The 18,605-nt window shown below is 35.8% G+C and overlaps 1 protein-coding gene across 2 annotated transcripts in view; it reads right to left on the bottom strand.

Moving 5' to 3' along the window:
• Window positions 1-17,885, bottom strand: part of KATNBL1 (katanin regulatory subunit B1 like 1) — a 42,568-nt gene extending 24,683 nt beyond the window's left edge. Inside the window, exon 1 of one of the 2 annotated variants that reach the window (XM_074289176.1) lies at window positions 17,727-17,885. The gene's annotated coding sequence lies outside the window, so the exon portion shown is untranslated. Of the gene's footprint in view, window positions 1-17,667 lie in introns of both variants that reach the window. The other variant, XM_074289177.1, reaches the window with a different exon arrangement.
• Between the last annotated feature and the right edge of the window lie 720 nt (window positions 17,886-18,605).

Here is an 18,605-nt window from a genome sequence, read left to right as displayed (position 1 = left end):
GGCTGGTGCCATAGATTTGACAATCTCTGCCAAGAATGCTACAGGGGAATAAAGTTTGTCATTATTGAGTATTATTCATTTCCCCCAAAATCAGCAATCTTTTTATCTTTAAAATTTAAAGTTCATAAAAATTTGATTGATCTAATTTACATTATTCCACCACTGATTCTTCTAAATTTTTATTTATTTTTTTTTATTTTATTTTTTCAGGCTGGGGTTAAGTGACTTGCCCAGGATCACACAGCTAGGAAGTGTTAAGTGTCTGAGACCACATTTGAACTCAGGTCCTCCTGAATTCAAGGCTGGTGCTCTATCCACTGTGCCACCTACCTGCCCCTCTTCCAAATTTTTAGACTCTAAATCAGTGGAAAACTTCTAATAAACTGTTGGTGATATATGACTTGAGCTCAGGAGAGAGAATAAGATGGGTATATAGATCTGGGAGTCATTTCAGAGATAACTGAACCCACTTTAGTTAATAAGATCACCAAAAGAGAGAGAGAGAGAAAAGAGAAAAATCAAAGGCAAAATTCTGAGGTATATCCAGTTAGAAACTGTGACATTAATGATCTAGCAAAGAAGAAAGTGGCCAAACAGGTAGAAAGAAAACCAAGAGAGACAGTATCATAAAAAATCAGAGACAAGAGGGAATATAAAATGTTGCAGAGGCCACAAATGTTGAATAGTAATGAGAAAAGATAATTGGATTTAGTTATTAGAAGATCAGTGATTACAGCAGTAAGATAATAATGTAATATAATAATATAGTAGTAAGAAAAATAATATAAATGTACTACAAGGAAATAAATATTTGGGAGTCAATCTATCGATGCACACTTGCCTTGCATTTATCAGGTTTCCAGCAAGTTATATAATGGACTTGACTCTCATGATGTTCTTTATAGAGGTGAGAATGCTGCACAAACTTTCAGAGTTTACTAGTTTTATTTAATTATTTTTGTTTTGTTATGAGAGACTTAAGAAAATAGGAGTTACCTATAAATGTTTATAATATAAAAACAAAAGACATCAATAAAATGGAAAGAAGCCCTCTCCTCACTAATCATCTCCCAGTCAAGCAATATATTCAATAAAGTGGTGAAATGATGGAAAATCTTTATCTCAGAAGAACCCAAACTATAAGCAACACAGAGACAATGGCAAAGACTGCCATTGGTGAGCTTTTCATAGTTCCTGCCTGACAATAAACACTAAAATTCAGATTAAGAGGTCTTGGGTCTATCTCCCCATAAGGACACCTTGCAACTTTTACACATAATGGTGTCATGGCTGTTTCTGTTTCCCTTATATTTTCCAGCTTTTAGATGAAGGAGATTGGAAATGGTTATAACCATAGTTCAGGAGAGCAAGCTACTAATAATCTGGGAGTGGAATCCATTCTGGAATTTGTGGGAACAGTGGTAGTAAGGAACCAAATCCCGAATGGCCTCCTTTGTCCAGTCCAACAATAAGCTGAGATACAAGCTCATCCACCAATAAGCCATGCTGCATTTGCAAATGAACTTGGTGGGTTGAGCATTATGTACAAATTGAAATCTGCCTGCTCTCAGCTGCAACGGCAGTGATACAGAGGAAAATGTACCCCTAGGTTTTTGAGGGCTACCATCCTGATAAACCTTGGTAGTAAATATCCCTATGTAGAAGCTAACTAATTATTGTTAAATAAATTGGAATGCTAATCACTGGCAGCTAATGGAAGGGATATTACAAAAAGAGATCTTTAAGCATAAAGTATTAGAAAAGACATCTCAACTAGAACTTTGCTAAGGAAAAATCTACTACTTTGTTCTCAGAGTATTACTATTAATAAACTTTATTAAAATTTTTAATTAAATTTTAAAAATAAAGCTGTATGGCAGGGATACATATATGTGTAAGACAATATTATCAAGGATAAATTTACAAAAGTATAACTTTAAGGATTTTTACAAATGGCAAACGAGGTTGTCTGAAAAAAGAATTAGAGAAGACATAATAGCCTTTGTACTACACTGATAACTTCTAAAAATAAAAAGAACTAAAAAAAAGATCTGCACATTTCTTGGGTAAGGAAACTTGGAAATTACAAGACATAGACAAGAATTTCAAAGAATAAGAAGGCATCATGAGATTGATTCAGAAGTTATCTGTGTGACCTTCTGCAAATAAGTCATTAAGTAGGAATCATGACTAGCAAAGTAGGGTCCTCAACATAGGGATAGGTGTATGTGAGTTTGGACAATGTAGGAATAGGTGTGTGTGTGTACATGTACCTTCATGTATGAAAGAGAGCATTTTGTTTTATTTTGTTTATATTTATATTTTTGTTAATTTTATAATTATAATTTTTTGGACAGTACTTATGCATGGGTAATTTTTTTTTTTACATTATCCCTTGTATTCCTTTTCCAAATTTTCCCCTCCCTCCCTCTACTCTCTCCCCTAGATGACAGGCAATCCCATACATGTTAAATGTGTTACAGTATATCCTAGACACAATATATGTGTGTAAAACCAAATTTCTTATTGCATGATAAGAATTGGATTCCGAAGGTATAAGTAACCTGGGTAGAAAGACAATAGTGAAATATTTTACACTCAATTCCCAGTGTTCCTTCTCTGGGTATAGCTGTTTCTGTCCATCCTTGATCAAGTGGAACTGAATTAGATCTTCTTTATGTTGAAGATATCCACTTCATCTTCAACATAGAGAAGAGCCAATCCAATTCCAATTGATCAATGATGGACAGAATCAGCTATACCCAGAGAAGGAACACTGGGAAATGAGTGTAAACTGTTAGCATTTTTTGTTTTTCTCCCCAGGTTATTTTTACCTTCAGAATCCAATTCTTCCTTTGCAGCAGCAGCAACAACAACAACAACAACAACAACAACAACAACAACAACAACAACAACAACAACAACAACAACAACAACAAAATTCGGTTCTGCACACATATATTGTACCTAGGATATACTATAATATATTTAATATGTATGGGAATGCCTGCCATCTAGGGGAGGGGGTGGAGGAGAGGGGAAAAATTCGGAACACAAGGGAGTACAAAGGATAATGCTGTAAAAAAATTACCTATGCATATGTATTGTCAAAAAATGTTATAATTATAAAATTAAAATTATAAATTATAAAATTACAAAATTTAAAATAAAAAAAAAAAAAGAAGATATCCACTTCAATCAGAATATATCTTCACACAGTATCATTGTTGAAGGTATAGTGATCTCCTGGTTCTGCTCATTTCACTCAGCATCAGTTCATGTAAGTCTCTCCAAGCCTCTTTATATTCATCCTGCTGGTCATTCCTTACAGAGCAATAATATTCCATAACATTCATATACCATAATTTACCCAACCATTCTCCAATTGATGGGCATCCATTCATTTTCCAGTTTCTAGCCACTATAAAAAGAGGAGAGCATATTTCTTTTAGACCGTCAACTTAGTTTTATATTAGTTTTTGCTGTTCCTAAGCAGTTCAGCAGCTACCTCCACAATCTTCTCTTTGGAATCCACTCCCTCCCAGCACGAGTCCAACTACAGTCATACTATTTTCTATGTCACTGACCCTCTCTCTCATTCCAAACTCTTTAAAAATTTAAAATAACTCCTCAAAAAACAAACAAAACACACACACACACACACACACACACACACACACACACACACACACACACACACACAAACACACACACACACACACAATGATCAATACAAATTTCGGAGCAACAGAATAAAAAAAAGGTCAGAGAAGACATTTTCCCTACCTAAGACAACTGTAGAGGGTTGTAACACTGACATGGGGGCAGAACAAAAAAAGCCAACAGGAACCACAGTGGTGGATTTCAGAAGAGGCCAGAATAGAAGCAGCAGCTTCAGAAGCTCTCAATCCAGAGACAGTGGGTCAGGTGATTAGTCAGAAACAGATCATAGAGGACCTTTTGCAGGCACTGTTTGGCAACTATTACCTATAATCAGTTCTGGGTCACAGTGTCAGGGCAGAGAGAAGCATCAGCATGTGTTGTAGAAGAGCAAAAGACATCTGGTCACAGTCCCAGAGTCAAGAATTCTGTTAATGTGTTTGCAGGGAAGCAGGGGCTCTTCCTGGGTGAAGACCAGAGTGCAGACCAGAAGAGTAGTGACTACATTTCTCCCTGCATCATACACCTTTGGAAACACAAAAAAACTTGCAGACCCCCAGAATTAGCTCTGAAAACAGTAGGATGAAAAAGCCTGATGCTTGAAACAGTTCCTCTTCACTCTAAAGTCAGCAGAGTCCAACTTCAACAAAACATGCAAAGTCAAGAAATGGGCAGGAAAAATGAACCACCACAAAATAACTTGACCACAAAAAGCTAAGGGAAGCCTAATATAATAGTATGAAAAAAGCTACAAGCAAAGTCTCAAAGAAAAATGCTAATTGGACACAAGTTCAAAATGAATTCCTCGAAAAAGAGAATTAGCCTAATAGTAATAGTAAAAGAGGCACAAAAATTCACTGAAGAAAAGAATTCCTTAAAAAAGCAGAAATTGAATAGAAATAGAATAATAATTCCTTAAAAATTAGAATTGGGCAAGTGGTGGCTAATGACTTACATAAGACATCAAGAAACAATAAAGCAAAGGCAAAAGAATGAAGAAAATGTGAAATACATCACTGGAAAAACAAAATGACCTGGAAAACAGATCAATAAGAAAGAATTATTGGACTATCTAAAAGCCATATTAAAGAAAAAGCCTACACATATTTCTTCAGATTATCAAGGAAAATTGCCCTAACATCTTAGATCTAGAAGGTAAAAACAGACATTGAAAGAATCTGCCAATAACCTCCAGAAAGGGATCACCAAATAAAGATTCTCAGGAATATTATCAAATTCCAGAGTGGCTCCCAGGGTAAGGGCAAAAAAAAAAAAAAAAAAAAAAAAAAAAAAAAAAAAAAAATGCAAGCAGCCAGAAAGAAAAAGTCAGATTCTGTGAAGCCATAGTCAGGATCACACAAGATTTAGCACCTTCTCATATTAAAGGAGCCAATTGGAATATAATATTCTGGAAGGCAAAAGAGTTGGAATTACAATAAAGAATAGCCAATAAAGAATCTAAGTAAAATTCTTCAGGAGAGAAAATAAACATTTAATAAAATGGACAACTTTCAAGCATTACTAACAAAAAGACGAGTTGAATGGAATATCTGGCATTCAAACAGAAGACTCATGAGAAAGAAGCCTTAAGGTTAAACATGAAAAAAAAACAAAAAAAAAACAAAAGTAAAATTAAACTATTTACATTCCTATATGGCAAGATGATACCTATAACACCCCAAAATTTTATCATTAGTACTATGGTTAGGAGGAGTCTACAAATACAAAGGACATGGGTTGATTACACTGTGATGATTAAAAAATAAAAATAAAAATGAAGGGTTAAGAAAGAGAGATGTGCTGGGAGAAGGGGCAAGGGAGAGATCGAATAGGTAATTTTTCTCACATAAAAAATTATAAGAAGCATTTATTATGTGCCAAGCACTGTGCTGAGTGCTGAGGAAATAAATATATTTTTTCTTTTTTTCTGAGGCTGGGGTTAAGTGATTTGCCCAGGGTCACACAGCTAGGAAGTGTCAAGTGTCTGAGACCACATTTGAACTCGGGAAAATTCAAGGCTGGTGCTCTATCCACTGCGCTACCTAGCTGCCCCTGAGGAAATAAATATAAAGAAGAAAACAAAAACCAAAAAAACCCAAAAAAATCCAAAACCAAAAAACTCAAATCTAGTCCCTGTTTTCAAGGAGCTCACAAGTTATATAGGAAGACATACACAAAAGTAAAAAGAAAAGGAGGTGTATAGAGAAGATATGGGGACATGAAGAGAAGTCAGAAGGAATGTAGCCAGGTGGGAAAGGAGAGATGGCTGGCCTAGGTCACCAAAATAAATCTACACAGTGGCCAAGTCCAAAAATGCATGTCTCTATACTCTGCATTCATCATGTCTCTGTTGGGTGGTAAAATACTTCTATAGGTTCTTTGTACACATGTTAGGTCATAGCCTTGAATAAACAGGTCTTAAGCCTTTCAAAGTTGTTTTCTTTATGAAGTTGCTATTCATGTTTAAATTATTCTCCTGGTTTTTCTCACTTCACTCTGACTTAGTTCATGCTACCCAGATTTCTCTTCAATTACCTTTCATCATTTCTTAAATGTATAATAATAATTCCATTATAATTATATATCAGAATTTGCTTAAACATTCTCTAATTGTCTAAGAATCAGTCTAAAGCACTCTTTTGGATGCAAGTTATTTTCTTTTCTCCATTCTTTTCCTAACCCTAAGGGGGGCAATTTTTAATGAAAGGATAAAAGTAATCACTGTATAGTGCCTTCTTTTCATCTCAAGAGAGGAGAAAAGAAGATAACACATATAAAAGAGTGCTTTAGATTGTTGAAATGAGAGAGCTATAAAGCATTACTTTTTTTGTTTAACAACCATACCTGTGAATTTATTCCTAAAGGGAAAAAAAAAGAAAATAAAGGGTAGAGGAAGTCCTTCAACAATGCAGATCAATAACTTGTCCAGGGCAACTGGTCATACAGCTAAGGTATGTGAGGGGAAGGATATGAATCCTAGTATTTCTAATTCAGACTGATTCTCAAAATAAAGCTATTGTTATTGCCTGATAGTTTCAGTCTTTCTCATACACGTGAGAAGAAAAAAAAAAGATATCTACAAAAAGCAGAGGAAAAAAATCTTTTGTAAAATTAGGTTTTGCATTGGAGTCAAAATGTGGTCCTAAAGCCCTAGAAACATAGATCTGAAAGGGGTCTTAGATAAATCTTCTAGTTCAAATCAATTTAAAGATGAAAAAGTAATTCCTACAGAGATTTAAATGAATTGCCCAACATCCCCTACAGAAGCAGACAAGTGAAAGATTTAAGACAACAATCCATGACTTCTGAAGTGTTTCCAGTCAAGTCCATTTTCTACTAAACTATAATGCTTTCAAGGACTGCTCTTCCTTCCCACCTATTTGACTATGAGCATTTTCAATGTGAAAAATATATTTTGTTTATATATGTTGGATTTAACATATATTTTAACATGTTTTTTAAAAATTATAGTTTTTTATTTACAAAACATATGCATGGGTAATTTTTCAACATTGACTCTTGCAAAACCTTCTGTTCTTACTATTCCCCTCCTTCCCCCTCCCCACCTCCCCTAGATGGCGGATAGTCTAATACATGCTAAATATGTTAAAGAATATGTTGAATCTAATATATGTTTACATTATTTATACAGTTATCTTGCTACACAAGAAAAATCGGATCTAGAAAGAAAGAAAAAAACTTGAGAAGGAAAACAAAAATGCAAGCAAACAATAACAGAAAGAGTGGAAATACTATGTTGTGGTCCACACTCATTTCCCATAGTTCTCTCTTGGGGTATAGCTGACTCTCTTCATCACTAAACAATCAGAACTGGTTTGAATCATCTCATTGTTGAAGAAAGCCACATCCATCAGAATTGAAAATCATATAGTCGTCTTTTTGCCATGTATAATGATCGCCTGGTTCTGCTCATTTCACTTAGCTTCAGTTCATGTAAGTCTCTCCAGGCTTCTCTGAAAACATCCTACTGATCGTTTCTTACAGAACAATAATATTCTATAACATTCACATACCACAATTTATTCAGCCATTCTCCAGTTGATGGGCATCCATTCAGTTTCCAGTTTCTAGCCACTAAAAAGGGCTGCCACAAACATTTTTCGTGCATATGTTTTGAAAATAAAAAGTTTCAATAAAAACAAAACAAACAAACAAAAAAGATATTTGACCAAAAAGGACTTTTTCATGCAACTTTTAAAATATAAATCTTTTTGCCTCCTACCCTTGGGAATTGGGTAGATCCAAAGAAAATTTATCAACCCAACTTAACATTGTATACAAATAACTTCAAATTTTCCTCTGTGTAAAATATATTTTGTGAAAATTTTTTAAAATCTACAAATTTATTTCTGACATGACTCTTCTATATCCAATTAAACTCAACAAAGATTAAATACCTGTTGTGTGCCAAGCACTGTTAGATTTTGAGAGATACAAAATTTAAATAAGCTCCTTTATCTCCTGAAGCTTAAATACAGAAAGGATAAAAGAAACAAACACAAATAATCATGTACATTTAAGTTTCTCCAACTCTTCAAATCCAGGAGCCACCATCTGTACTTTATTCCTGTGCCCATTGGATCTAAGTATAATTCTGGAACCTCACCAGCAAAACTATTCCCTCTAAGATCTTAAGCTTTTAAGCTTTTCAAAATTCTCTATATTTTCTCATTCTTTTACCCTCACACAGGCGTTAACTTTTTTCTAAACTTATTTTTATTCTCACCATACCTCTAATTTCTTGATCCCTCCCTCTTCCATTGAGCCCTAACATTCCTGTTTGAGATTTTCTTGCCCAACCCATATCTCACTCAATAACTAGCTTCCTTATTTTTTATTTTTATTCTTCAAATCACATTCTCATTCCTCTGCTATTCCCACTCAATCTCCAGTACCAGATAACTCACACCATCAGACATCTCTACCCCTACACCAGACTATATCAAAAAGTAATAAAATGAACCTAATTGGATCTATTACACAAGGTTATCCCATTTAATCTCAAATGAGTCCTCAAGGATACAAGGAAAGCTTTTGTAATTCATCTCTTTATTCCCCCTACAAATTCACTACAGGAATTACTCAAACACAAAATTTCATTCCAATTTCACTGCCCCTTTAGCAATGACCTTATCTAATGAAAAGAGAAATAATTTACATTTATGAAACACTTTAAAAAGCACTTTCAGCATCTATCAAAGAAAATGTTCTTATATTATTCCTGTTACATGAGAAAACTGAAGTTCTGACAGATCACAGAGCCGTCAAATCTTAAAGGTAGCATATAATTTCAAGTCCCATAAAGACTTGATTCATTTTGCATGGTTTCAATTACCACCTCTAAATAAATGAATCACAATCTGTATCTCTAGACTTAATCTTGAGTTCCACACTTTCATTTCCAACTACCTAGACAATCCTGCCATGACCTCAAATTTATTATTTCCCAAATTGAACTCTTCTTCTCAAAACATATTCCCAATTTCCCTATCTCTGTTGATGGTACCAAAGACAGTTCTATCAGTCATCCATGCTCTTCAGAGGCAGCTAAGTGGTTAAATGTCTGGACATAAAGTCAAGAAATCTGGAGTTTAAATCCATCCTTGGAAAATTATTTTAAAATTTTTTAATTTAATTTTTTATTATAGCTTTTTACATACAAAACATATGCATGGGTAATTTTTCAACACTAACCCTTGCAAAAATTTCTATTCCAACTTTTCTCCTCCTTCCCCCCACGCTCTCCCCCTAGATGGCAGGTAGTCCCATACATGTTAAATAAGATAAAGTATAAGTTAAATCCAATATATGTATACATATATATACAGTTATCTTGTTGCATAGGAAAGATTGGATTTAGAAAGAAGGTAAAAATAACCTGAGGGGGGAAAAAAATGCAAGCAAACAGTAACAGAAAGAGTGGAAATGTTATGTTGTGGTCCATACTCATTTCCCAGTGTTCTTTCTCTGGGTGTAGCTGGTTCTATTCATTACAGATCAATTGGAACTGATTTGGATCCTCTCATTGTTGAAGAGAGCCATGTCTATCAGAATTGATCCTCATATAGTATTGTTGTTGAAATGTATAATGATCTCCTGGTTCTGCTCATTTCACTTAACATCAGTTCATGTATGCTTGGACAATTATTAATTGTACAACCTAAGTCATTTAGCCTTGGCCTTTCTCAGTTTCTTCAACTGCAAAATGGGGACTTACTTCTCAGAGTTGTCATAAGCACAAAATAATATGTATATAAAGTGTTTTGCCAACATTAAAGCTCCATATAAACACTAGCTATCATCTTCCACTTCTCTCTCCTTCTTAAAGTTTCCTCTCCTATATCCAAGCAGCAACCAAGTGCTATCATCTCCCTCCTCTAATACTTCTCATATCCATTCTCTCCTTTTCCACTTCCATTATAAGCAACTGAGTTTAGTATTTCATTACCTCTAAATTAAACTAAACTTAGATAATAGCCTCCTAAATGTGCTCCTTTCCTCTAGCCTCTCCCCTTTCTGCAATCTAGCCTCTTTACTTTGATGCCATAATAATTCCAATGCACAGGTCCAACCATATCAATTTCCTGCTCAAAAAAATCTTCATTGTCTCCTCACGACAACGAAGATCTTCCATAATCTGGCTTTAACCTGCTGGACTACATACTGCTCTTTACATAGCTCTCCATTCAAATCAAACTCAACTAAACCAGTTACATTTCACTCATATACAATCCCCTTTATATGTAAAATGGTCTCTTCTTATATCTCTCCATCTTCTAATCATTCTCAAATCTATTTATTCAGCCCTTAGCAGATCTCCATACCTCTAGACTCATCTCCAACTGTTTACTGGACATCACAAATTAGATATCTGATTAACATCTTAAATTCAACATGTCTAAAAGAGAACTCATTATCTTTCCCCCAAAATACTCCTCTCTTCCTAGTTTTCCCATTACTATCCTCCAAGTCACTCAGGCTCTCAAACTGAATGTCATCCTCAACTCCAAACTCTCTCTCACTCCACTCTCTCCCACCCAACCAATCAACTGTTGCCAAGTGCTGTTGATTCCATCTTTGCAACATCTCGTTTGTGTCCCAATCTCCAGTTACCATAGTGGTATAAATTCCTATCACCTCATTTCTGGCCTACTGCAAAAGTCTGCTGGTTGGCCTCCCTTCCTCATGTCTATGACATTCAAAACCCTTTGTAACCTGGTCCCTTCTTCCCTGTCCAGTCTTCTTTCACTTACTCCCAGTGACACTTGCCTTCCCATGTTCTCCCACTCAACACTCCCAACTCAGTGCACTTTTATCTGATAGCCTTCTACGCCTGAAATCCTCTCCCTCATTTCCAGTTAGAATATTTCTTGGCTTTCTTTAAGTCCCTAATAAAATCCCATCATTTACAGAAGGCTTTCTCAATCCCTATTAATACTAGTCATTTCCCTCAGTTTATCTCTAGTTTATCCCCTGGGTACCTTGTTTGTACATAGCTGTTAGCAAATTGTCTCTCCTATTAAGACTGGAGAGTTGGTACCATTGGGGGGGGGGGAAGGTGCTGTATCCCCAAAGCTTAGCAGTGCTTAGCACTTAATAAATGCTTGTTTACTTAACTTTGCTTTCCTCACAATACATTATATGATCTGGGAGTAGGCTGGCTTTTTGTTGTTCTTGTTATTTTTTTTAGAAAGTTATTCTGGGGCAGTAGGTGGCTCAGTTGGTAGAGCATCAGCCCTGAAGTCAGGAGGATCTAAGTTCAAAATCTGGTCTCAGACACTGCCTAGCTGTATGACTCTGGGCAAGTCACTTAACTCCAATTGTCTCAGGGGGAAAAAAAGATATTTTTATAACTGCCTTTTATTTAAAATAGCAAAAATTATTTTCAATTATGGCTTAAAAATACATTACAATAATGCCAAATTCAGTGTGGTAAGTGAACAAAAAAATTGATAGGGTGTCTTTTTTTTTTTAACAGCTACAAATAAAACAAAAACAAACAGATAAAAGCTATACATGGCTGTAGCCTTTCATCTAGCTTTTACAAAAGCTACCAAAATGTACTAAAATTGGTAGCTGATCTTTGCATTCTTTCCCAAGATTAAATATAGACATGGGTCCCCAGCAAGATCTTTCAAATTTCTCTCTATGAGGAACTAGTTTGAAATTCAATTCATGTGATGAGGGGTTCCATGAAACAATGTATATAATAATATTTAACTTTTAATATACTAGATATCTGATCTTAACCATAACAAGAGGTTGTTATATATACTTAACAACAAAATATTATGTACTGTAATTTAAGATGTGAGAAAAGGCTTATTTTTTCTACGCTATCTCCAAATTTCCTTAATTCTCCTCCTTTTTCCTAGAAGTTTACCATGTTCCTATATCAATGTATTTTAAGTAAAAAACAGTTTCATGACCAAATTAATCTGGGCAACACTGATAAAAAGACATTTATAAATAAATCAAGAGATAATATTTGTAAAAGTGATTAGCACAGTACCTAGAAAATAATAAGCACTATATAAATGCTTTCCTTTTTTTTTCTTTCACCCTCCCTTTTAATTTAATCCCTATCTTCTAATAATCTCTTTAACACAGCATTAATCTTGTGAAATGTAGAATAGATTAAAACTGCAACTCACAATCCTTTTTTTCCTTCTTTTGCCCAAGCATTCATCATTTTTTTAAAGAAAGAATCTTTAGACACTACTGAAATAGCATTTGATCCTAAAACCCATAAATTGAAAATCTGAGGATATTTCCTTTATAACATCTAGAAATTGAACATTTTTAAGCACTTTGGCTAATGGGGGAGAGCTCTGAGCTAGGGGAGAAAAGAGATTTGACATAAAGATGCCAAAATTCTGTCAAAAATAGGGTAACAATTTTTCATTGAGGGGCAGATTTTTCGGTAGGGGAGGGGAGAAAGGGACCGGGGAGGGCCAGGACAATTCTTCTAGGTTCCACTCTCCCACTAAGAACTTGATTTGCAAGAACTTGATGTTTTGAATAGTGGCCTAGCCCAAAGGTAAACTTATTCTGCCTTAGAGTAAAAATTTAAAAATAATGACAAAATAGTGAAAGCAAAGTTAAAAGAAAAAAACAAACTATATAAACACTGTCTTTCGGGAAAATTAACTCCTTTGTCAATTTAAGTGATTCAAATCATGCTTTGAGAAATAATCCATCAATTTTAAAAACATTCTGAAGATCTTTTAAGAGTATAGAATGTTTATCAGAGAAATGCAAATTAAGACCACTCTGAGATACCACTACACACCTGTCAGATTGGCTAAGATGACAGGAACAAATAATGACAAATGTTGGAGGGGATGTGGGGAAATTGGGACACTAATACATTGCTGGTGGAGTTGTGAAAGAATCCAGCCATTCTGGAGAGCAATCTGGAATTATGCCCAAAAAGTTATCAAACTGTGCATACCCTTTGACCCAGCAGCGCTACTACTGGGATTATATCCCAAAGAAATACTAAAGAGCGGAAAGAGACATATATGTGCCAAAATGTTTGTGGCAGCTCTTTTTGTTGTAGCTAGAAACTGGAAGATGAATGGATGTCCATCAGTTGGAGAATGGTTGGGTAAATTGTGGTATATGAAGGTTATGGAATATTATTGCTCGGTAAGAAATGACCAGCAGGAGGAATATAGAGAGGCCTGGAGAGACTTAAATCAACTGATGCTGAGTGAAATGAGCAGAACCAGAAGATCACTGTACACTTCAACAACAATACTGTATGAGGATGTATTCTGATGGAAGTGGAAATCTTCAACATAAAGAAGATCCAACTCACTTCCAGTTGATCAATGATGGACAGAGGTAGCTACACCCAGAGAAGAAACACTGGGAGGGGAATGAAAATTGTTAGCACTAATATCTGTCTGTCCAGGTTGCATGTACCTTCGGATTCTAATGTTTATTGTGCAACAAGAAAATGATATTCGCACACATGTATTGTACCTAGACTATATTGTAACACATGTAAAATGTATGGTATTGCCTGTCGTCGGGGGGAGGGAATAGAGGGAGGGGGGGTAATTTGGAAAAATGAATACAAGGGATAATATTATAAAATATATATATATAGAATAAAAAAAAATAATAATAAACTTCCTGAGACATAAAAAAAAAAGAGTATAGAATGTTTGACTTATTACAAAAAATATAAATCTAGATCAGTTTTATGATTTGCTGTTTCCTTTTTTAACAGGAAAAACAATTTCACTTTCCCAAACCTTAATCTATTTTCCAATAAAAATCTATGTTCCATTAAGTGCTAAAGCTAATAATTAAATATGCTAATGTGATATGTTGGAAAATTTAGTCAAAGGATATAAGCTTCAGAATCATTAAAAGAAATACTGTAAAACAATTACATTCCATTCTCACATGATCAAATTAAGGCATTCAAAATATTTTTAGAATTTTTTTTCTTTAATCAAAGCAAAGAAACTAGAATCTAATATATGTAAACATTTGCAAGAAAAAAAAGAAAAAAAGAAAGCTTCTTAAATAAAAAGGCTTGGAAGAATGAATTAAATAAAACAAAAGCAAAAACTCATACTTTATATGGGAACAAAAGAAACCATAATTTTTAAAATGTAATTTTCAGGGAGGGGGGGGGATTTGATCTAAATAATTACTTATTCTTTTAATATATTGCAATGTTATCTAGGCGCCACTGGTGGTGAATAGGAGAATAGAGAACAGGGTCAGGCTTCTGGAAAACCTGAGTTCAAATATGATCTCAGATAGTTATTAGAGGTATACTCCTAAGCAAACCATTTAATCTTTATTTATTTCAGTTTCTAATGATGGAACCTATCTCCAAAGGTTGTAGTGATCTAAATGAGTTACTACTTATAAAGCATTTAGCATAGTGCCTGGCATATAGCAGGCACTTAAATGATCCTTTCCTTCCTTATTTAGTTATAAATGTTTTGAATAATTCACAAAGAACTAAAACTTTGAGTTTTCCGTGGAAACTTAATAAAAGCATCATGGTAAAATCTTTTTGTTCCAGGTTGTAATATTCTTTAACTTTTTCAGAAAAAAAAAAAAAAAAAAAAAAAACTTTAGTCATTCAGCTCTTTATCTTCTATCAGCAATCTGTCACCAATTTCTGTCATTTCTTCTTTCAAAAATATCTCATGGATTATTCTCTAATGATATTGCTACCACCTTAGTTACCTTCTCACTTCAAATCTAGCCTGCCACTTATTTCCTATCCCTCAGTATCAGGGTCAGACTAATTTTCCTAAAATATCACTTTTTTCACTCTTTCCTACTCTTGAACCTATTTGAGTTCCCTATTGCCTATAATATTCTAACTCAAAACATCAGTCTAGAGCTTAAGCCTAACGTTTTGTAATGGAAAGAGCACTGGACTTTAAGTCAGAAGATTGAGGGTCAAACATGGGTTCTAAAACATAGTACCTAGGAGATCCTTTTCCTCTCTGATCCTCTACTTCCTAATAAAGTGAAACAGATAATCATTTAAGTTCCTTTTCCTTAAAAAGAAGTTCAATTTCCATATATTATATTTATTCATTCTTAGAACTTTTATTTATTCTGTCCATTCCTAAACTTCTCATTAATTCCAATCTATCACTTTAGGTTCAATTTAAATGTTATCTCCTTCAAGAAATCTTCCCTGACTACACTTTTCTCAAGTGCTACTCATTAATCCAATTTATGGAAAGGATCTCCAAAGGTCATCTAGGCCAGGGCTTCTTAAACTTTTTTCATTTACAATCCCTTTTCACACAAGAAATTTTGACACCACCCTAGGGATATAGATACATAGAATAGGTATATAAGTCAAACATTTACTGATGATAAATCATAAAGAAATTTATTTTAAAACACTTCTTTCATATACATATATAATTTTACCATTTATTAAAGATGAAAGCAAATTTGCATATTCATGAGATGGATGTGCCTGTTTATTTTTATATAAAAATTAAATTTAGTAGGTTATTTGCTATCTTTTACTGTTGTCAAATTTTTAGGTGACCCATATGGAATCATGACCCAAAGTTTAAGAAGTTTTGATCTAGATCAATCTTCTCACTTTATAGATGAGGAAATAGATTAGAGTTGTGCAGGTTCACAAAGGCAAAGCTGGGATCCAAAGTAAAGTCCCATCACTCCACTTTCAAAGAAAAAGTTCATCCCCTTTTACATTTCATCAGCTGTTTCTAAGATTAGCACTTGTCTAATTATTTCATGTCCAGTGGTCTTATTTCTACAATTAGATTATAAACTCCTTGTAGAAAGGTCTCATTCTTTAAGCTTTTTTGTGATGCCAAACACTGTATTTGGCAAATAGCAGACCAATGGTTGTGCAGCATATAATCATATTTAAATATTCAATTTAAAATTAGGTGTAAAATTTTATTCTTTTCTTAACCTGGGACTCATGTTATTAAAAAAAATTGATAAAAGTATTTCAATATACTATCTTGTATATGTATTTTAAAATATTCTGCAAAGGAGTCAGGTCCAGAAGTGTCATCAGACAGCCAAAAGAGTGCATGACCAAAAAAAAAAAAAAAAAAAAACAATCCAAAAAACAATCTCTGTACTTTTCATATCTTGAAATCACAATGCTATCTGCATGAATACACAAACTATTTAGTAAAACATACAATAATATTTCATACGCAAAAGTAGGAAGCCATAAACTACAAACATATACATATATGGCATTTCTTAACCTATCTGAATCCTATCACCTACATTCACCTTGGAAAAAACAATAATAGAATACTGATTAGTGTACTAAAGTCAGGAATTGTCAATAACAGGTCCCTGACTTCAAAGAACAACTTAGCCACATGCATGTTCTTTCTGAGAATTCCTTCACATCCAATCACCAATTGGAGATTAGCGTTCTGATTGGAGTTTTTTGGCAGTTTGCTAAGGGCCTTTGTACTTCTTTAATATTTTAACTGAAATAATGGTAATTAAAACAATTAACTGCGTTAAATATTTTAAGTTACTAAATTATACGTAGTCTAAGATTCCAGGGCATTATATTTTGAGCTACTGAAATACGGATTTCAGACCATTTTTAATGGTTAAAAATAAATCTCTCTTCGAGGTGTGTGTGTGTGTGTGTGTGTGTGTGTGTGTGTGTGTGTGTGTGTTTTTAAATCCCACAGTAAGTAGCTTGGACGCTTGTTTTCAAGGAACTTCAAAAGGCAACAAGAAAAGAAAGACAAAACAACTCTTTGTTATCTCTATATTTAAGTCACCTAAGAAGATACCATGGCCAGTACTGTAACAGAAGAACAACTTTTCAGAAAATACACAATGGGGGTTTTCAAAGGCTCAGTCAGCAAATTTTATGCAACTATTCCAAGTTTCTCTCTTGCAAAACAAAAGCTTAACTTTAAAAAGCAGGGAAAAAAAAAAGATGCCCAAGTGCCCCCAGAGAAATCCAGTGTGTGGGCCACAATGCACTCACTGCAAGTTCACTGATCCTTAAAGCTGAAGCAGCTTTGTCTTTCTCGTTTCGACGCACAAAAGTTTTGGGGTTTTTTTTTTGTTGTTTTTTTTAAAGCACCCAGGAGAAGCCAGCTCCACTCAAAGGATCACTTAATATGTGACAGCGGGTCTCGGTTTCTCCCCGCTCGCCCGGCAGAACGCTGCCCGAGGAGCGGCCCAGCAGCCTCTCCCGGGACGCCCCCAGGTTCCGGCCCCAGCAGGCGCAGCTCCTCGCCCCAGGGCAGCACTGACGGGTTCCGCAGCGGCACCCATCCCCGACTAGTCCTCCCCCTCCCCCAAACCAAGAGGCCAGGGAAGCGCACGGGCCCGCGCTCGCGCTCCCGAGACGGAAGGGAGCCTGGAAGCTCCAGCGGCGCCGAGGAAGAGGGAGTCGGGCCCAGGAGGAGCGAGGCAGCAGCCTCCGGGCTGGGCAGCACAGAATTCGGGAGGAGGCCTTCGAACCTGGCAGAGCGGAGCGGGTACAGCAAGGAATAAGGAGTGGAGGGCGAGTAGTCACTCACCGGCGGCTCATGGTACGGCGGCGCCTCCTCAGCAGCAGCCCCGACAGCCTAGAGCGTCTCCCCGAACCCCAGAATGCGGCCCTCAGGCAGCGCCATTCAAAAGCGGCCGCGCAGCCAGCTGGGATAGCAACTCACCCTCTCCCGCCCCGCCCTCGGACGGAGGGGAAGGGCGGAGTCCACATTTCTCAAAGTGCCCCGCCCCACTTCCCCCTACAGCGCTCCCTGGCGGCAGCCTTTGCGCACTGCAGGCGTTTTGTTCTTTTTACTCCTAGGCCTGGGGGAGCCTTGTATCAGTTGTATTCAATTCAATAAACATTTATTAAGAGGTTACTTTGTACCCGGCACTATGCTAAATGCGGGAATAAAAAGAGGCAAAAAGCGGTTCCTTCCTTAAGGATCTTACAATCAAATGGACCCTTTCCATCCCTAAATTCCTTGTGGCAACCTTCTGCTCTCCACACCACGACGCTAGCGCCCAAAATACAAGTTGTGCTCTGTTCGTGTGGATGAGAGCTTCCCGTGCTCCGATTGGGAGTGTCTTGAAGATGGCCGCATCGTCCATTTAGAGGTGGGAGGGGGCCTAACAGTCTCTAAAGCAAATACCTCTTCTTTCGGATAAGGAAATGAAAGTTGGGACGTTGAGTGACTAGTCTAAGATTACAGTACAATGTAAGAGACCAGATTGGAACTAAGGACCTCCATCTTTAAAGCGATAACCCTTGAACGGAAGGGACCCTTCTCCAGATCCTGAAGTAAGCGGAAATTCTTTTTGAGGTTCTTTCGACCACCAGAGAGAACTCACCCAGAATTACATTTAGTGCTAGGAGAGCGCTAGGAGACCATCTGCGCCATCCACTTCATCCTATAACTGAGAATTGA

This window comes from Sminthopsis crassicaudata, chromosome 2 (assembly GCF_048593235.1).
Source record: "Sminthopsis crassicaudata isolate SCR6 chromosome 2, ASM4859323v1, whole genome shotgun sequence".
In the NCBI taxonomy this organism is placed as follows: Eukaryota; Metazoa; Chordata; class Mammalia; order Dasyuromorphia; family Dasyuridae; genus Sminthopsis; species Sminthopsis crassicaudata.
This window is presented reverse-complemented; position numbering and strand designations above follow the sequence as displayed.